This window comes from Stegostoma tigrinum, unplaced genomic scaffold, assembly GCF_030684315.1.
Source record: "Stegostoma tigrinum isolate sSteTig4 unplaced genomic scaffold, sSteTig4.hap1 scaffold_80, whole genome shotgun sequence".
Classification (NCBI taxonomy): Eukaryota; Metazoa; Chordata; class Chondrichthyes; order Orectolobiformes; family Stegostomatidae; genus Stegostoma; species Stegostoma tigrinum.
The window spans coordinates 1171884-1177883 of NW_026728747.1; the positions used below are offsets into that span (position 1 = coordinate 1171884).

At 39.4% G+C, this 6000-nt stretch overlaps 1 long non-coding RNA gene across 1 annotated transcript in view; it reads left to right on the plus strand.

Moving 5' to 3' along the window:
* LOC132209278 (uncharacterized) overlaps window positions 1-5631 on the plus strand; it is a 372299-nt gene extending 366668 nt beyond the window's left edge. The window contains exon 11 of the long non-coding RNA XR_009445357.1: window positions 4204-5631. This is a non-coding gene — a long non-coding RNA (uncharacterized LOC132209278). The remainder of the gene's footprint in view (window positions 1-4203) is intronic.
* Window positions 5632-6000: the final 369 nt, after the last annotated feature.

Sequence of the window (6000 nt, forward strand, 5' to 3'; positions counted from 1 at the left end):
CTTAAACCCCTCCTCTCAGAATCACTGACTGAATGTCACAGGCCTCTCACTCCCTCCTCTCAGTAACACTGCCTGTCACAGAGCCCTCATCCGCTGTTCTGAGTAACACTGGCTGACTGTCACAGTGCCCTTACCTTGCCCACTTATCTGAATTAGAGACAATATCAATGTGGTTGCTTTATCAAGAACAAATACGGAGAGAAATTAATGTCACAATCAAAGTGAACTTGATTAGTAAGAGAATGTGATGGAATGTCTTTATTTATTTAATATAAGTATGTTATTACTGATTTTATGACCTGAAGTCACAGCCGTATTCAATCAGCTTCACTGTCTATATTTGCAACTCATTGACATAAAGTATTTAGTGACGTTCAAAATTGATCCCAATGTTTCCTAATCAGATTTTTTGAAAAGCCAGTGCCAGACTTTGTGAATAACAATACCTGACACCAGGTTCATAGCTAAAACAAAAGATTTTACAGTTTATGAACAATATAGTATCTTTTTTAAAAAAAGTTAAGCAAAAAGGTATTCTGACGAACGCCTATGACTTAAACATCATCTTTTTTGATTCTAGCCCCAATTCTAGCAAAGACAGAAAGACAGACAAACAGATTATAATTAAGGAATGTATCAAAGAGAAAAAACTAAATCAAGTGTAACTGGCCAGTTTACTTAACCAGACTGCATGATCTTTAAAATGGAAAGAACTGTGGATGCTGCAAATCAGGAACAAAAACAAAGCTGCTGGAAAAGCTCAGCAGGTCCAGCAGCATCTGTGAAGGAAAAAAAGAAGTAAGATTTCAGATCTGTTAACCCTTCTTCTGATCAGGTCTGAGGAAGGGCCACCAGATCTGACATCGTACCTCTTTTTTGCCTTCACAGATGTTTTCAGACCTGCTGAGCTTTTCCAGAAATTTTGTTTTTGTCCATCATCTAAAATCTCACAGTCAGATGAGATTGTATGTTAAGTTAAAATCTGAACAATCTACAGATGCTGTAAATCAGAAACAAAAACAGAAGTTGCTGTAAAAAACCAGCAGATCTGGCAGCATCTATGGAGAGAAAACAGAGTTAACATTTTGGGTCGTATTACCCTTCCTCAGAATTCCTTATTTCTAAGTGTCACAGGATCTGAAACGTTAATTCTAACTTCTGTCCATAGATGCTGCCAGACTCGCTGAGCATTTCCAGTAATTTCTGAGCTTCTGTCTTGGTTTCTGAAAACATTGAGCTATGCAAATACCTTTCAGTAGGCTTTGGGGGATATTTAATTATTACTTGTAACAGAGGACCTCTTAACTTAGAATAAGTTGATAATGGGAGGACAACCAGTTGGCAATCAAATCTCTGTCCTGTAGCTTTTGCAGGGACAATCCTTCTGATTTAAAGACAGTTCAATATTGGTTTCTCTTTGCTAATGACTCATCAATAGAGTTTTCTTGGAAGAAGAATTGACCTGCAATTAACATCCAGACCTAGCCTCATAAACAAATATCAAATTGTTTCTTCTTTTTTCACATAAGCTGCTGCTCACAGTCCAAAGGTCACTCTCAGCTCACAGTTCACAGCTCCAAACCAAAAATGATAATGAACTTAAGTACTAGGAGGAGTAAGACAATTCAGCTCCTTGAGCCCCGCTGTTTGATATGATTGTGGTTGATCTTATCTCTGCTGCAACTTCAGTTTCCTACCTGCTCTCCATAATTCTTGAACCCATTATGAACTCAAAAATCGTTCTATCTCCTCTTCAAATTTGCTCAATGTCACAGCCCTCCAATGCCTTCTCAGGGAGTGAATTCCAGAGATTCATGACCCTTCCAGTGTAGAAATTTTTCATCATCCCTTTAAACCTTCTTTCCCTATGCTAAAACTATGACCTCTTGTTCTATTGCCCGCATGAGGAACCATCCTTTCCACGTCAACTTTATCAATCTGCTTGAACATATTATATCCCTCAATTAGATCCCTTCTCATTGTTCTGAACACCTGAGAATGTAGGCCGAAACTACTCTGTCTGTCTTAAGACGCATTCTCGTCTCTGGAATCATCCTGGTGAACCTCCACTGGACTGCCTCCAATACAATGACATCTCTCCTTAAGTAAGGAGACCAGAACTGTACACAGGGCTCCAGGTGTGGACTCACTAATGCCTTGCATAGTTGCAGCGACCTTCTTTTGTATTTGTATACTCTCTTTCTTGAGCAACAAATGCCAAAATTCCATTTCCCTGCCTTAATACCTGCTGTACCTGCTTACTGAGTTTCTGTGATTCATAAAACTAAAAAAAATGAAGGTTTCAATGCTGTTAAAATGAAATCCATCCAAGTAAAATTAAAATAATGATAAGAGGACATTAATAGAAAATGAAAACATTTTTCTCTCTCTGGAGAGCAATATTGAACAGGCTTCACATAATAATGTTATTTGTGAGCTTGGATTCTATACTGGAGGAATGCTGCGCAAGTTTTAAGTTTGAATTGTCCACCTATACCGTGTGTAGTGAGAAGGACAAGACGTGGGTTTTAATCTAATAATTTTCTGTGTTCTTCTGTTATAAATATACATAGGCATCCGTTTGTGAGCATTTTCAGTAATTGAATACCACAGTAAAGAGAACGAAAATTTATCTCACCCTGGAATCTGAATTGTCCAGTATCACCATCAACTGGGATCATAACACTTGTCATTTCAAAGGCCAAACCTGATATTACCACTCGATTCCTCAACTAAAATGGAATTTGATTCATTCAGTTGTCATACATGAATGACCTTGATAGTGTGTTGTAAATTATAAAGTGAAACAAAATAGCCCTTCACCATTTTTCTTGTAAAGCAAATCCATCATATTCGATTGTTGTAGTGGTATAAAACACTAGTAAGTCACACATTGCAAAGTCCTCCTGAATGTGAGCCAGACATTTACATAGATCTGTGGTTAACCTCAAGAGGCAACCCAATCTTGTATTTGTTTCCTTTTTAGGCCACTTTTCTGACAACAAAGACTTCACCAGTCTCCTTAAACAGCTGAGATCAGACTAAATACAAAGCTCTATTTTGTCCATAACCTACCCTTGATCAATGCTAAAGAAGATAACGCTAGCATTTAAATAAAATTGTATTTATAGAGTCAGAGAGTGATACAACACGAAACAGACCTTTCAGTCCAATTAGTCCATGCTGACCATAATCCCAAACTAAAGTAGTCCTGCCTGCCTCCTGCGCTCGGCCATATCCCTCCATTCATGTACTGACCTGGATGTCTTTTAAATAGTGAAACTGTACCCGCATCCACCAATTCTTCTGGAAGTTCATTCCACATATGAACAATCCTCTGTATAAAAATATTGCCCCTCGTTTCCTTTTTAAATCTTTCTCCTCTCATCTTAAAACTATGCCCCATAGTTTTGAAATCCTCCACAGTAGGGAAAAGACATTTGGCGTTCACCTTATCTAGATCCCTCATTATTTTATAAACATTCATCGGGTGACCCCGAAACCTCCTAAGATGCAGTGAAAAAAGCCCCAGTCTATTCTCACCTTAAATCTCAAAACCTCCATTTCTGGCAACATCCTGGTAATTCTTTTCTGAACCCTCTCCAGCTTAATAATATCCTTCCTTGAACACCGACCAGAATTGGACACAACAGTTTAGAAGAGGCCTCACCAATATCCTGTACAACTTCAACATGGCATTCCAACTCTTCTCCTCAAAGGTCTGAGTCATGAAACACCTTCTTAACTACCGAAAGAACTACAGATGCTGTAAATCGCGAACAAAAACAAAGTTGCTGTCAAATCTCAGGAAGTCTGGCAGCTTCTTTGAAGGAAAAAACAAAGTTAACGTTTCGGGTCTGGTGACCTTTCCTCAAAACTGGCATTTCCCCTCTTTGCTGTCCACTGTACCACCGATTTTGGTATCATCTGCAAACTTACTAACCAGGCCTTCTATATCCTCATCTAAATCATTTATATAAATGACAACCAAAAGCAGACCCAGCAATGATCCCTGTGGAACACCGCTGGCAACAGGCCTCCAGTATGGAAAACTTCCTTGCATCACCACTCTCCATCTCCTGCCTTTTATCCAATTTTGTTTAGTTTCTACTTAATTAATATTCCAGTAATAAACATCCCTGATGAGCTGCGGAACGGTCACCGCACCCGAAACGTTAACGCTGTTTTTGTTTTCCATCACAGATGTTGCCAGACCCGGTGAGCTATTCCAGCAACTTTGTTTTAGTTCCTGATGAGCTGCGACTTTGTACTTGACTGATTTCCAACATCAAAAGTTCTAAAGGTTGGAAGAGATTGGTTTACCTTGACTTCCTAGCTTGAAAATGTGCCTTTTATGCAAAGAAACTGTACTCTGGGACAGTGGTTTTTCAGATTTACCTGCAGGTCCAGCTGTGAATCGGAGTTGAAGTAGTTGCAAGCACTGATGAATAGGCAGCTATTTAGCCTCTGGATGGAATCCTGTGGAAGCGACGAGGGTCTAGGTCATTGACTCGAGAACTGATGAGGGAACGGCTTGCCCCAACCAGCTTCCCTTCAGGGGAACGCCAGCCTCAGGTCGCTCCCCTCAAGGGGTATGTCATCCTGACCTTGCTCCTCTCATGCGTAGGCAGCTACATCTTTCTCCCCTCTGGCACATAATAGACCGGTGGAAAACCTGGTGGGATGTCACTTTCCATGAGCGGTTGGCTAACCAGAACCCAGCATGTGTACTAAGCAGCAGTGTCACTTGGGAGGTGATGATCTCTGTTACCATTGGCAACCAACCTACGATTATTGCTCGATCTCGGACCAGGATTGAGTGAAACACCATTAGCACGCCACTTCCCCTTCTTGATGTTGCACATTGAATGCCTTTGAAAGCCTGTTACATTTCTTAATGGTGACTCCCCTGCCCACTGTTGACTCAATACCAGTTGTTGTGGGATGATGTATGTGTACGTCAGTTGCTCAATTGGGGACTTTAACTCGCAATGAAGTTGGGAAGTTATGCACAAGTCTTCTCACCATGGATTTAATCTGGCTCTAAGCAGAATTGTAGGTGGTGCCATCCTTCCACCTGATTAAATGTCCTCTATTTTCAAACTTGCCACAAGGGAAAGTACAAAATCCCGCTGTTTTTGTTATCAATTCATGGTTTTTAATTTTGCAATCAGTGTCGTAAGCAGCAGATTAGTTCAGTCCTTGTGAAATTGAAGGCAATGCAACACTTTAATTGGTCACTTTTTAACATGGCAGGTTCTCAGACTGAGGAAATGGTGAATGTTGTTGATCTTTAATGCAATATAATGGAGGAGAGAAAAATCTGGACTATAGAGCCCACAGGAAGAAAATTATAATCTGTCAGTGCTGCCTCCATTAGAACAATGCCAAGTAAATACCCGTCCCCATATCGAACAATAGAAGTTTCCTGCATATCAGAACATACCCATTGAGTGGGGAACTGATGAATAATGCAGGAGCACCATCGGATTGAAATACTTTTATTCTAAGAATTTCAGAACATGCTGGGATTTTTATAGCAAGCAATACTTGTGATGGAATATTCTTTTAATGTCAAAATGCTGCAACAGTTTGGAAGAACCAATATTAAATGGATATTATTGCAGATAATATATGTGAATTAAATAAAATTGTTTGCTTAAAGTATTTTGTAATTCGAATTGAATGTCGCATTTTTGTATCTTAGTTGTCTTCTGTTTCTAATTTTTCTTATTTTTATAGAGCAGGTATTGTCCTGGTCACTTGTAATGCTGCCAATTCAAGATTAACTACATGGATGGTCTCTATCAGTTGCTTAATCCCCGATGTCAGTTTGCAATCCTGAATCCAAGATTGTCACTTCATCTTTCAATTCTGTGTATAATCAAAGTCTGAGATCAACAGCTTTCATTTTACTATCTGGAAGTCAATCAGTGCAGATTTTGTTTGTAAACAAGCGTTCTGTATGTAAAACTGCTTCGTTTAATTAGATTAGTTAGT